This window comes from Aquarana catesbeiana, linkage group LG07, assembly GCF_042186555.1.
Source record: "Aquarana catesbeiana isolate 2022-GZ linkage group LG07, ASM4218655v1, whole genome shotgun sequence".
In the NCBI taxonomy this organism is placed as follows: domain Eukaryota; kingdom Metazoa; phylum Chordata; class Amphibia; order Anura; family Ranidae; genus Aquarana; species Aquarana catesbeiana.
Genome location: NC_133330.1, coordinates 242,604,331 through 242,618,414, shown reverse-complemented (window position 1 = coordinate 242,618,414; position 14,084 = coordinate 242,604,331).

Genomic DNA, 14,084 nt, shown 5'->3' with positions numbered 1-14,084 from the left:
AAGAAAACTGTATGGATGCTTCAGGCACTCTCTTTATATACATGGTCCCAGCCAAAAACAGAATGGACATTTTTAAGTTCACTCTCCACTGTGCTGGAGGTGACATTGGAGATATCTATTTTGTCTTTTTTATTCACCTGAAGATCCCAATATTACAATCAGGAAATAACTGACTATAATGCAGAGATAATTTTCCAAATTGCAGCTTTTCTAAAAATGTGCCTACTATGCCTACTATGCCTACTATATTATTAGGGGAAGGACATAATCATGCAATGGAAGTGATTTTGCAATTATGGAGGGTACCCAGATAAATATTCTAGGACTATAGAGGCAGTAGTGCCCTAGATCTCACACAGATATAAACTATGAAGCTCTCACAAACCGGAATGTGTTCTACTATTTTTCAAGAGAAATTCCAGACAAAAGGTACATTTTCAAGGTACTGCTTAGGCACAATTGATACTTCTAAATGTTACCTACCGCATGACATAGCAATTCTTCTTTTTTTTTTATTTCAGGTTCAGTTTAAAAGATTTCTCAAAAATAAAAGAGAAAGCGGAGTTATCTACAAACTTAATTATTCAGTGTTCTGCCTTAAAGAGGAACTGAATTCCAGAAGCTGTTCCTAAAGAAGGCAGGTAAATAAAAACAAAGACTAGTCCTCAGTATTGCCTGTGATTTCTCTACAACTGATCTTCCCCTACTACTTACTTACAATGCCTTGCTCCCACATTGTGTTTCTGGGTGGAGAAAGCCATTTTGTTAAAAGCAGGGCATTTTTGCTTCCTCAAGGTGGAGCCTATAGCAAGAACAACAGTAAGCAGCACAATAGTGAAAATATCAAATCTCACTCCAGTTCTCCTGAAACTAGCAGTCAGCAGCAGCAGTGACTTAGATCTCACACTGCAGATATACAGCTATGAGGCTGTAGGAACAGGAGTGCCTAGGCACACTTACATACCAGGAAGTACACTGCTATTTTTCAGGAGGAATTCCAGACAATTAATACTTCGAGATGTAACCTATGACATAGTAAACCTTCATATTTTTGAGTTTAGGTTCACTTTAAAAGGTATTTCATAAACAAAGAGAAATGTGAAGTTGTTCTATTACATATGTACTGGTAATCTATATGATTTCCAGTAAAAGCAAAATTAGTAAACTTGGAAAGCAAAATTATAGATAATATTATTTTTTCCCATTTTAAGGTTTACTTTATGGCGATTTTTACTTCATTGCTGAAACACTCAATTTTCAATTCATAAAAGCTAAGCTTTAACATGTCTTATTGCAAGGATATGGATTCATGATGACAACACTGACATGAGCAGAGGTATAGAAGCCACGGAGGCTGCCAGACGTATTTTATGGTGTTGTGCAGTGCCCTCCAGTTTGCAGATTCCCATCCTATTTCCTTCACTATCATCAGAATGACATAAGGTAGCTAAAAAGCTACAATTCTGGACTATTGGCGACATTTGTCCCAAGCCAAGAAACTTAATTTACAGTACATTTTTTCAACTATAAACAAAAATAACCCATCTTGATTTTTTCTTAAGCACCCTGTGCTAAGTGTAACACAGAACATATAGGAGCGTCTTGCACAGAACATTTTCTCTTCAATCTTCATCTTAAAATTTTTATTTTAAAGTGCCCATACCCTCTGGCACTGCTGATTCAGTCACAGACCCATAGGGTCACAAGCGATGACTTATATCAGAAGTATCAGAAATTCAAACTCTGATTTTTGCAAAATGTTTCATAGCAGAACCAGATCATCTACAAAGCAATTTAGAAAGGAACCTAGGGCCCAGTGAATGTTCAGGGGCCACAGTGACAACCTTCATGCTCCAGCAGTAAACCAGGAAAAAGGGAAATCAGTGAAAACTGTGAGCCTGTTGGTCAATTAAGCCAAGATGCAGTGTCACAGCTCCATGGATCCACTTACTGTTTGGGAGGCAGGCTCCAGACAAGGAGAGCACTTCTGGGGAAAATAGCCCAGGCCGTAATGCTGCATGTGGGGCTACTTAGCACATCTTTCACCCCAAAAGAAGGGGTTCCCTGCCTTACCAGAGCCTTTAGCACCCCCAGGTCAGGAACTGCGCTACAGGAGAGGCTGAACCTGCTCTGAAGAGAGGCTTTTTTTCTTTCTTTGCTATTTATGGCATGGTGTAAAAACAACTGGAGGAAGAGTAAAGAGGAACTGGTTCTGGATGTTTTTTCCCATGAAGGACATAAGTGTTTAATGACCCACTGGCTAATAATGGGTCATGGAGTTCCAGTGAATTTCTAATGTGAAGGTGGAGGCACACGGGTGGTTTAAAGCACTGGGAGCAAGTTTATCCAATCTTTGAGGAGAAATTTGCACATGAAGAGGCATAGCACTAAGCACTTTGTCTGGAGCACTGGACACTTTTTTATGCCAGCACTTTCTTTACTGCTGCACTTTATTTGTTTACGTTTACATATATATTCATTTAAAGCTTATGGTATTTTGTATATAGTACTGTTTATATATATACAGTTGTGCTCATAAATTTACATGCCCTGGCAGAATTTATGACTTCTTGGCCATTTTTCAGAGAATATGAATGATAAAACAAAAACTTTTCTTTCACTCATGGTTAGTGTTTGGCTGAAGCCATTTATTATCAATCAACCTTGTTTACTCTTTTTAAATCACAATGGCAACAGAAACTACCCAAATGCCCCTGATCAAAAGTTTACATACCACAGTTCTGAATACCATGTATTGCCCCCTTTAACATCAATGACAGTTTGAAGTCTTTTGTGGTATTTGTGGATGGATGAGGCTCTTTATCTTCTCAGATGGTAAAGCTGCCCATTTGAGATCTCCCCAGAGTGGCTCAATGATATTGAGGTCAGGAGAATGAGATGGCCACTCCAGAACCTTCACTTTATTCTGCTCTAGCCAATGACAGGTCGATTGGCCTTGTGTTTTGGATCATTGTCATGTTGGAATGTCCAAGTACGTCTCATGCACAGCTTCCTGGCTGATGAATGCAAATGTTACTCCAGTATTTTTTGATAACATACTGCATTCATCTTGCCAACAATTTTGACTAAATTTCCTGTGCCTTTGTAGCTCACACATCCCCAAAACATCAGTGATCCACCTCCGTACCTTTCATCATAGGCCTTGTTAACTCCTCTCCAAATGTGGCATTGTCAGAAACCATGAATCAGGCCGAGACAGAAGTGCTGTAAAAATCACACTAGTTTAATAATAGTGTCAGGAGAATTAGTAGACCAGACTGTGTGGACTGCACAAAGATAACCCAAAACGCATGTAAAGTGAATAATGATATTTATTAAGATAGATGATAAATAAGAAAATACAAACAGTGCACAACCAACCCAACAAACCCACCAACAACAACAATATATACAGCAAGGGGCAGTACCAGAATCACAGATGTCAGCCAGGCCAGGGTCATACACGGCAGGTCAGCAGGACAAAGGATATTCCAGAAGCGTAAACGTTAGCCAAGCCAAGGTCATACACAGGAAGATCAGTAAAAAGAGGGACAGGGAACCAACAGGACAGAGAGGGGATGGATCGGCTGAAGGGTACAGGAACACAGAAGGGACTGGGTCAGGATAAGCTCGGGAACAAGGTCGGATGCAGGCTCAGGATCAGTTAACAGGCAAACAAGGTCAGGGCTCAAGGAGAGAGATACCAAGGCAAGCATGTGAGGGCTTGCCGGGTATTTATGGGACTGACAATAATTGTCTTCATGTAACACCTGAGCGCAGGGAGTGTTTTCTGCTCCATACTGCCAGGATCCATCCGCTGGTCGACGTCAGTACTGCGCCCAAAAGATGAAATAACACCAGCAGGGAAAGATTCCCCTGACAGTTCCAAACTGCCAGGAGACACCTGCTGGTGGACCCCAGTACTGCATGCCAAATGATATATCTTACCAGCGGACGGACCCTTTCCTGACAAATAGTAAAAGGTAAACTGAGCAAACGTAGTCAAAACATGGCCAGAGTTCAGTAACCGGAACAAATAGTCAGACAAGCCAGGATGTCAGGGAGCCAGGGATCAGTGTACTTTAGGACAAGCCAGGAAATCAGGAAACCGGAGAATTAGCGTAGTGGAACAGCAAGCAGGATTAGGAACCAAAAGGGACGTCAGCCAAACAAGTCTTTTCACAGGTACACAGGAGAGAGTCTCTGATATGTTGACCAGGCGAAGGCAGGTCAACATATCAGGAAAATTGTCACGACAAAGCATCAACCCTTTTTTTTTTTTTTTTTTTTTGCCGCTTCAGTTAACTTTGTCCAGGGACTATCGTCAGTATGTTGTTCACGTATGTCCCAAATCCAGTCACATCATTACGGCCATACAGTGCTTTCCCCCTTTTTTTTTTTTTTTTTTTTTATTTTATTTTTTTTTTTAAAACATTAGGCTGTGCAGGTATTGTATTACAATATAAATTTCGGTATGCACAGTTGCAATGATATCGCCTTACAAAATACATAACATACAGGGCCAGTTAGCCGTCTATTCGCGTGAAGCTATTGTTCATAGCTATATGTGTTGATACTTTCCTATCTGGTGTATCCCCCCATCCGCCCTCCTATATCCCCCCCCTGTTTATCCCCTATATGTGCAAGGCACCTAGGTTCCATACATTGTTTCCTTTTTTTCTCTTTCTTCTCGGCTCTGGCCTCTGGGCTGCTCTTAGCTCAACCCACCCCATTAATAGGAAGCGGATGTTCTCGGCCCTAGGATAGTATGGATGAGGGGGACGGCATTGTTTGAATCCAGAGGTTCCACATTCCTATGAATTTATTGTGACTGCTTGACCTAGTGTGGAATGTTCTCTCATTCCACACTGTGGAGTTAACAGCTCCCAACCAATCTTCCGGGGTAGGAGGAGTTCTTGATTGCCAAGACTGTGCGATTAATTTTCTGGCTTGGAACAGGCATCTTGCTACCGCAACCGCCGTGTTCCTGTCTCTTAGATCATTAGTAACGTGCCCCAGCACGCAGGTCCTAGGATCTATCTCTAGCTTAATTTTAAACGTGGTGTTTATTTTCTTTACAATCTCAGACCAGTATCTCACTAGTTTTGGACATCTCCAAAACATATGGATCAGATCTCCTGTTTCCCTGCATCTGGGGCACTCATCATTGATTCGACGGCCAAACATAAAGAGCTTTTTTGGCGTATAGTAGGACCTGTGCAATAGCATCAGATGGGAGGCCTTATGTGAGGGAGAGACCGACACCTCCGGTCCTAATTCCAAAATCCTTTTCCACTGTGTGTCCGTTATCTCCCCCACATCGGCCGCCCATCTGTCCCTACCCCCGAAAGAACCTACGTGCGTATTCATTTTCTTTATTAGTTGAGTATATATCTCTGCGATTAGCCCCTTGGAGGTCTCTGATTTTATTATTGTTTGTAATAGTGGGATATTACACCATGTGGGGGGTTGGCTCCCGAACTGCTTGCTTAGGGCGTGTCTGATCTGTAAATAGCTATAGAGTACACGGCTTGGTAGCCCGTATTCGTGCCTTAGTTCCTCAAAGGCAAAGCATCAACCCTTACTTTCATAGTATCGGGTAAGAATGAGACTATGTAATTGAAGCTTGACAAGAAAAGAGCCTACCGCGCCCTTCTGGGAGAGAGGCGTTTCGCCTCAGACAAGAATGTGAGATTCTTATGGTCAGTAAGAATGAGAACCGACACAGTGGTACCTTTGGGGAGATGCCTCCATTCCTTAAGAGCTAAAATGATCGCCAACAACTCTCTCCCCAATCTCGTAATTGCATTCTGCGGGTGACAATTCCTTGAAAAAGTAGCCACACGGATGCATAGCGCTCTCAGAGGTAGGACGTTGAGACAGAAGGGCGCCAACTCCAGTCTCATAAGCATCAACCTCAAGGATAAAGGGTAACGTAGGATCAGGATGTGCCAACACAGGAGCAGAAACAAAGGCAGCCTTGAGGCTCTCAAAGGCCTTAACGGAGTCCAGAGACCAACTCTGTGGGTTACCGTCCTTTCTGGTCATATCAGTCAGGGGTTTGACCAGGGACGAGAAGGTCCGAATAAACTTCTGATAATAATTGCCAAAGCCAAGAAAATGTTGCAGAGGACATATACCCACAGGTCGGGGCCACTGTAGGACTGCAGAAAGCTTCTTTGGGTCCACAGAAAAACCAGCAGTGGAAATGACATAACCCAGGAATTTAACCTGTTCGCGATGGAACTCGCACTTCTCCAATTTACAATAGATATTGTTTTCTCTAAGCATCTGAAGCACATGACAGACATCTGTGTGGTGGCTCTCTTGGGACTTGGAAAATATGAGGATATCATTGAGATAAACCACCACACATAGCTGCAACAAATCTCGAAAGACATCTTTGATAAATTCCTGGAAAAATGCCGGGGCGTTGCAAAGGCCAAATGGAATTACGAGGTACTCATAATGGCCTGTTCTGGTATTAAACGCAATTTTCCATTCATCGCCCTCCTTGATCCTCACAAGATTGTATGCCACTCTCAAATCAAGCTTTGTGAAAAGCGTTGCTTCCTTGAGACGGTCAAATAACTCTGTAATCAATGGAATTGGATAAGCATTCTTGATCGTGAAACGATTGAGACCCCTGTAATCAATACAAGGTCTCAGTTCACCACTCTTCTTCTTCACAAAGAAGAAACTAGCACCAGCAGGAGACGAGGATTTGCAGATGAATCCCCAAGAAAGTGCGTCTGCAACATACTCCTCCATGGTCTTATCCTCCGAGACCGACAAAGGGTAAACCTGGCCCAGAGGGAGTATGGCACAAGGTTGAAGGTTGATTGCACAATCATACAACTGGTGTGGAGGCAAACTACCGGCTTGACCTTTGTCATAGACATCGCGGTACCCCTCCAGCAGGGAGGAGAGTGAACAGGTGCACAGGACCTGTTCCACCTTCTGAAAATATGTCTTGCTGCATTGTGGTGACCAGGAAAGAACCTCAGCACAAAGCCAATCAAAAGAGGGGTTGTGCCTCTGTAACCAAGGATAACCAATAACCACCGGAAATGACTTGGAATTGGATTATCTAATGGTAAAGAGCCCCTACAGTCATGGACAACAGAACAGTCTCATGGGTCACATGGGCAGGCTGTAGAGGTGTCCCGTAAAGAGCCTCAATGACAAGTGGAGTGGCATGAAGCTGCAGCAGAATTGAGTGCTTAGATACAAAGGCAGCATCAATAAACAGGCCTGCACACAGGTTGTACCGGAGCAGCCGCAATGGGAGATTCCAGGTGAGCCGTGCGATTCAGGAGCAACTGTAACGCCATGGTAAACTGATCCATGCGGTGATCCTGCTCATCCAATCAAAAAAAAATTTTACCAACAAGTGAATTGACTGCAACTTCTGAATTCATGGCCTTCACCTAGTGTCAGAAACCATGAATCAGACTTGTAGTAAAAATCACACTAGTGTAATAATAAGAGTAAAAGGTAAACTGAGCAAATGTAGTCAAAACATAGCTAGAGTTTGGTAACCAGAACGGATAGTTAGACAAGCCAGGATGTCAGGGAGCCAGGGATCAGCGTACTTCAGGACAAGCCAGGAAATCAGGAAACTGGAGAATTAGCGTAGTGGAACAGCGAGCAGGATCAGGAACCAGAAGGGATGTCAGCAAAGCAAGTCTTAAACAGGTACACAGGACAGAGTCTCTGATATGTTGACCAGGCAAAGGCAGAGGGGATCTGGACTGAACAGCTTAAGTAGCCAGCAGGACTAACGAGCAGGATATCATCACCAGGTGAGTCACTGTGGAAAGATTAGAGTTGGCAGTTAACCGACAGCTGAGCGGCCTGCTCTGAGAAGGAAGGGCTGAGCCCACGCGTTTATGGTTGTGGCCAAAAAGCTAAATTTTGGTCTCATCACGCCAAATGACTTTGTGCCAGAAGGTTTGATGCTTGTCTCTGTGCGGTTTTGCGTATTGTAAGCGGGATACTTTGTGGCATTTGCATAGTAATGGCTGTCTTCTGGTGACTCGACCATGCATCCCATCTTTTTTCAAGTGCCTCCTTATTGTGCATCTTGAAACAGCCACATCACGTTTTCAGAGAGTCCTGTATTTTACCTGAAGTTATTTGTGGGTTTTTCTATGCATCCCGAACAATTTTCCTGGCAGTTGTGGCTGAAATTTTATGATTGGCATTCTCAATTCCTTGGATATCTTTTTATATCCCTTTCCTGTTTTATACAGTTCAACTACCTTTTTCCGCAGATCCTTTGACAAGCTCTGAACAGCAGTATACTGGCGGTGCAAACAAGACAGGGACTGTAGGTTTGTTGTTAAGTAGAATCTGTTTGTAATTTTGAACTGGTACATTTTTAAAGTGTAGCTCCAGCCAAAAAATCTATTTTTAAGCTTTTTGGAAAACATAGGGAAGGGTTATCACCCCTGTAACATTTGTTTTGCTGTCTGTGCACCTCTTCAGAAGATTTCACCTCACTTTCTGTCCCAATGACAAATGTTTTTAGAAAAGTTGGGGTTTTTAGTGTAACAAGGATAAAGCATCAGTGAAGAGGAGACACGTTTTTCCCATATTAACTCTTACAGGAGAGAATTTCCCTTCCTAGGGGTAGATTTCATCTCACTTCCTGTTGTCTCCTTCAGTTTGCAAGTAGGAGTCGTTTGTAAGTTGGATGTTTGAAAGTAGGGGCCTGCCCTATATACTCTGCAGAAATTGGGGCCTTAGGTGTTGGTGTTGCCACAACACTGTAAGCCCTCACAGTTACTCTTGGAGGGCGCAGGAACGGGCCCTGCTGTGAAATATTAGATCAAGAATTGTAATTACATGTCCCTGTTGAACAGGGGCAGAAAAAATGGGCCTTAGGCACTGGTGCCACAACACTGCAACCCCTCACAGATTCTATAGCTGGAGCGCAGGAATGAGCCCTGCTGCAAAGTATTGCATCAAAAATTGTAATTACACGCCCCTGTTAAAACAGGGGCTGAAAAATTGGGCCTTGGGCACTGGTGCCACAACACTGCAACCCCTCACAGATACTCTAGTTGGAGTGCAGGAATGAGCTCTGCTGCAAAGTGTTGCATAAAAAATTGTAATTACACGCCCCTGTTAAACAGGGGCAGAAAAATTGCCACAACACTGCAACCCCTCACAGATGCTATAGTTGGAGCGCAGGAAAGAGCCCTGCTGCAAAGTGTTGCATCAAAAATTGTAATTATACACCCCTGTTAACCCCCTGGCGGTATTCCCGAGTCTGGCTGGGGGTGGATTTTCAATACCAAAAGCGGTATCCCCGAGCCAGACTAGGGATTGCATCGCAGGATCCACGTAGAGTTTACTTACCTTGTCCCCTGGATCCTGCGATGTCTCCCCGCTGTGATCGGCGAGCCGCCGTGTCTTGTTAGATTCACAGTGCCGAGCTCCGTTCCCTGCGAGTGTTGCGACGCACGGGGACGGAATTCGGCGGCAAATTCAAAAAGTGAAACACACAGTACAGATACAGTATACTGTAATCTTACAGATTACAGTACTGTATCAAATAATTACACATCCCCTTTGTCCCTAGTGGTCTGCCCAGTGTCCTGCATGCAGTTTTATATTATAAAAACTGTTCTTTCTGCCTGGAAACTGGAGATTGTCCATAGCAACCAAAACTGTCCCTTTACATCAAAAGTGGTTTTAGACCAGCAGAATTGAGTGATAGTGATTTGTGGGGAAATCCGTCACCAAACACTAAAAGTAACGAAAGCGACAATTCTGCAACTGAGCAAATTTCAGTGTTTTTGATTTGATTACATCATTGAATAATTTTTATTATTATTATATTATTATTTGGTTAAATTATTAATAGTTATTTATTATATTATAATTTTTATTTCATTTTTCAAACTTTATGATACCCGGGATGTCTACTAGACTCTTGTTTGGACAGTTTTAAGTGAATTATTCCTAAAAATTACAGGCCTATAATATAAAACGCCAAATTTCTGTGCAAAATAATTGTACCGCTTTCAGCACCTAAAATCTGAAATAATCATACCGCCAGGGAGGTTAAACAGGGGCTGAAAAATTGGGCCTTGGGCACTAGTACTGGTGCCACAACACTGCAACCCCTCACAGATACTCTAGTTGGAGCGCAGGAATGAGCTCTTCAGGGCCTTGGCCACTGGTGGCGGTGCCCAGAACCAAAAATGTTCTTACAAGCTATCAGTATGAAAATTGAGGAGGAAGAGGATTGTCACTCAGCATAACAGGATAGTCACTCAGCATCAGCATAGGCAGTCTTGAAGGGATCTCACATTAAAAAAAAAAATCAATCTGTTATATCAGCATCAGGTGCTTGGTAGCTGGTGATCCAAGACTGATTCATTTTTATGAAGGTCAGCCGATCGACCGATTCGGTGGACAGGCGCACCCTGTGATTGGTTACAAAGCCTCCAGCAGCACTGAATGTGCATTCCGAAAGAACGCTGGATGCAGGACAGGCCAGTAGCTCAACTGCATACTGTGCAAGCTCTGACCAGTGATCCAGCCTCAAGACCCAGTAACCCAGAGGATTTTCCGTGGGAAAGGTGTCCAAGTCTGATCTTGCCCCTAGGTAATCCTGCACCATGTGAATCAGACGCTGGCGATGGTTGCTGGAACCGATCAGACCTTGGGGCTGCAGACTAAAAAATTGTCTGACCGCTCCTTCTGTGACTGACCGAAGCCTCAGAAACACGTTGTCCAGGAGGACCAGGAAATTGTAACCTTCCAGGCTCTGGAAATGCGTTGCACAAACCTTTCTGCAAGGCCTCCCGACGATGTTTCCTCCTCTGCTCCCTCTGTGACAGCAAGATAAGGTCCGCAACCTTACCCCTGTAACGTGGATTAAGGAGGGTTGCCAGCCAGTAATTATCCCTCCCCTTGATACCACGAATACAAGGATCCTTCCGCAGGCTTTGCAGGATCAGGGAGGCCATGCAGCGTAGGTTTGCTGAGGCATTCGGTCCAGAGTCCTCTGGGTCACTAAGGACAACATGATCCGCAGCCACCTCCTCCCAGCCACATACAAGTCCATGGGTTTCTTCGGACTATAAATGATCACTTGAAGACTGCTGCTGATGCTGAGTGCCAGGCTCCACCTCCATGCTGACACAATCCTCCTCCTCCTCTTCCTGTGTGATTGGCGGGCACGCAGGCACACTGTCTGGATAAAGGGGGCCTTGAGAGGTAAGGAAGTCCTCCTCTTCCTCCCTCTGTTCTGCCTCAAGTGCCCTGTCCATTAATTCATGCAGCGTGTGCTCCAGCAGGTGGACAAGAGGGACAGAGTCACTGCTCACCATCCTCGTGGCCTCCACAAATGGTGACAGGACAGTGTGTGCATCCCTGATCATAGCCCACTGGCATGGGGAAAAAAAAACAGAGTCCCCTGACCCTGTCCTGGTGCCATAGTTGCATAGGTACTCATTGATGGCCCTCTGCTGCATGTGCAGCCGCTGCAGCATGGCCAACGTTGAGTTCCACCTGATGGGCATGTCACAGATTAGGCGGTTCTTGGGCAGGTTAAATTCCTTTTGGAGGTCAGCCAGCCGAGCACTGGCATTATATGACCTGCGGAAATGCACACAGACTTTCCTGGCCTGCCTCAGGACATCCTGTAAGCCCGGGTACCTGCCCAAGAACCGCTGCACCACCAAGTTAAGGACGTGAGAAAACAGGGCACATGGGTCAGTTATCCCTGTCAGAGGGTGGAGAGGAGGTTGTTGCCATTGTCGCAAACCACCATACCTGGCTTAAGCTGGTGTGGCATCAACCACCTCTGAACCTGCCCCTGCAGAGCTGACAGAATCTCTGCCCCAGTGTGGCTCCTAGCCCCCAAGCACACCAGCTCAAGCACCGCATGGCATCTTTTGGCCTGGGTGCTTGCGTAGCCCCTTGAACGCCTACAGAGCACCGCTGGTTCTGAGGACAAATCAGCACAGGAAGAGGCCATGGAGGAAGAAGAAGAGGAGGGGGTGAAGAAGAGAGGTGTGGCAGAATCACCACTAGTAGAATTTTGGAGGCGTGGTGGCAGAACAACCTCCAACACTACTGCACCCTGTTCTCCATCCTTCCCAGCTGCCAGAAGAGTAACCCAGTGCATGGTAAAAGATAGGTAACCTTCCTGTCCATGCCTGCTGGACCATGAGTCAGCGGTAATATGCACCTTACCACTGACCGCCCTGTCCAGCGAGGCCAAGACATTGCCTTCCACATGCCGGCAGAGAGCCGGAATCGCCTTCTGTGAGAAAAAGTGGTGTTTGGGAACCTGTCACTGAGGAACCGCACATTCCACAAACTCACGGAAGGGGGCAGTCTACCAACTGAAAAGGCAGCAGTTGAAGTGCTAGCAATTTAGCCAAGCTAGCATTCAACCGCTGGGCATGTGGATGGCTGGGAACAAACTTCTTTCGGTGGTGCAGCAGCTGGGGCAGGGAAATTTGCCTGGTACAATCTGACGTTGGTGTAACGATAGCAGATTGCCCGCAATTACTTGGCTGTGACACACCTAATTCTACACCTTCATTCCTCTTAGTGCAGGTTTCAGAGAGGACTGAAGGTATAGTGGGGTTGGAGATCCCAGCTGAGGAGCAAGGAGAGGTCCGTTTTGTTCTTTGGTGTGGGTCTTTTAGGTACGCTTGCCAACTAACTTCATGGCAGGTCGACATATGTCTGGTCAAGCATGTGGTGCCCAAGTGGGTGATGCTTTGGCCCCACGAGATAAGCTTGAGACATATGTTGCAAATACAGCGGTGGGATTTGATGCACTCATCTCAAAAAAGGCCCACACCAAAGAACTTTTGGAATAACGCGCAGAGACAGCAGCGCCCTGCACATGCGGAGCTCTGCGGTGTGATGAAGTCGGTGTGCTGCCCTTAAGCTGGCTCCTGGAGGGCATTCTGCCTCGTTGGAGATGTGCCTCCTCCCCCTCCTCTTTCCTATCAGGCACCCACATGGAGTCAGTGACCTCATCATCCCCTCCCTCCTCATCACTGGAGAAAAGCTGGCAGTATGCTGCAGCTGGGGGAACATGATTGCCAGATTGCTGTCCTTCTTGGGCACCCCCTCTCTCTGGGCTCACGTTACTGCCTTCCTCTAGCTGGGTACCATCATCTGAGCCTTCAAAACGCTGGGAATCCTCCTGGAGCATGTACCCAACACTGTGGTCAAACAGTTCGGGGGGACTCCTCAGGAGGACATGGTGGGGCTAGGGAAGGAGTGACTGATGCCATTGAGCCGAGGGAAGAGGCCGCGTTCGCAGATGCTTTGCCAGACAAAGTACCCTGAGCCTGGGTGAGAGAGGATGAGGAGGATGAGGATGGCTTGGTCATCCACTCTACCACGTCTTCCGCATGTTGTGGCTCAACACGGCCAGCTGCCGAAAAAAAGGACAAGCGTGTCCCACGGCCACGTGCTGATGAGGATGCACCGTCTCCACGACCAGCACTGTTGCCTCTAGACACAGAGCCTGCTTGCCCTCTTTTATTGGCTTGTGACTGTCTGCCCCTCCTTGTTGGCCTTCCAGATATACTAATGGTCTGCAGTGAGATGTAGCTGCACAAAGCTGGGATGTATATATATATATATATATATATATATATATATATACTGATACTGCAGCTAGCAGAATAACTGTAAATACTGTAGCTGCCTGCCTGTGGTACTAATATGATCAGAAGAACGCCACCAATTTTCTTCAGGTAGCTTTAGGTGCACACTGTGCAGAGAACACAGTACACTAACTGTAAATACTGTAGCTGCCTGCCTGTGGTATTAATAGGATCAGAACAACAGCAATTGTCTTCAGGTAGCTTTAGGTGCACACTGTGCAGAGGACGCAGTACACTAACTGTAAATACTGCAGCTGCCTGCCTGTGGTACTAATAGGACCAGAAGAACACCACCAATTTTCTTCAGGTAGCTTTAGGTGCACACTGTCCAGAGGACACAGTACACTAACTGTAAATACTGCAGCTGCCTGCCTGTGGTATTAATAGGATCAGAACAACAGCAATTGTCTTCAGGTAGCTTTAGGTGCA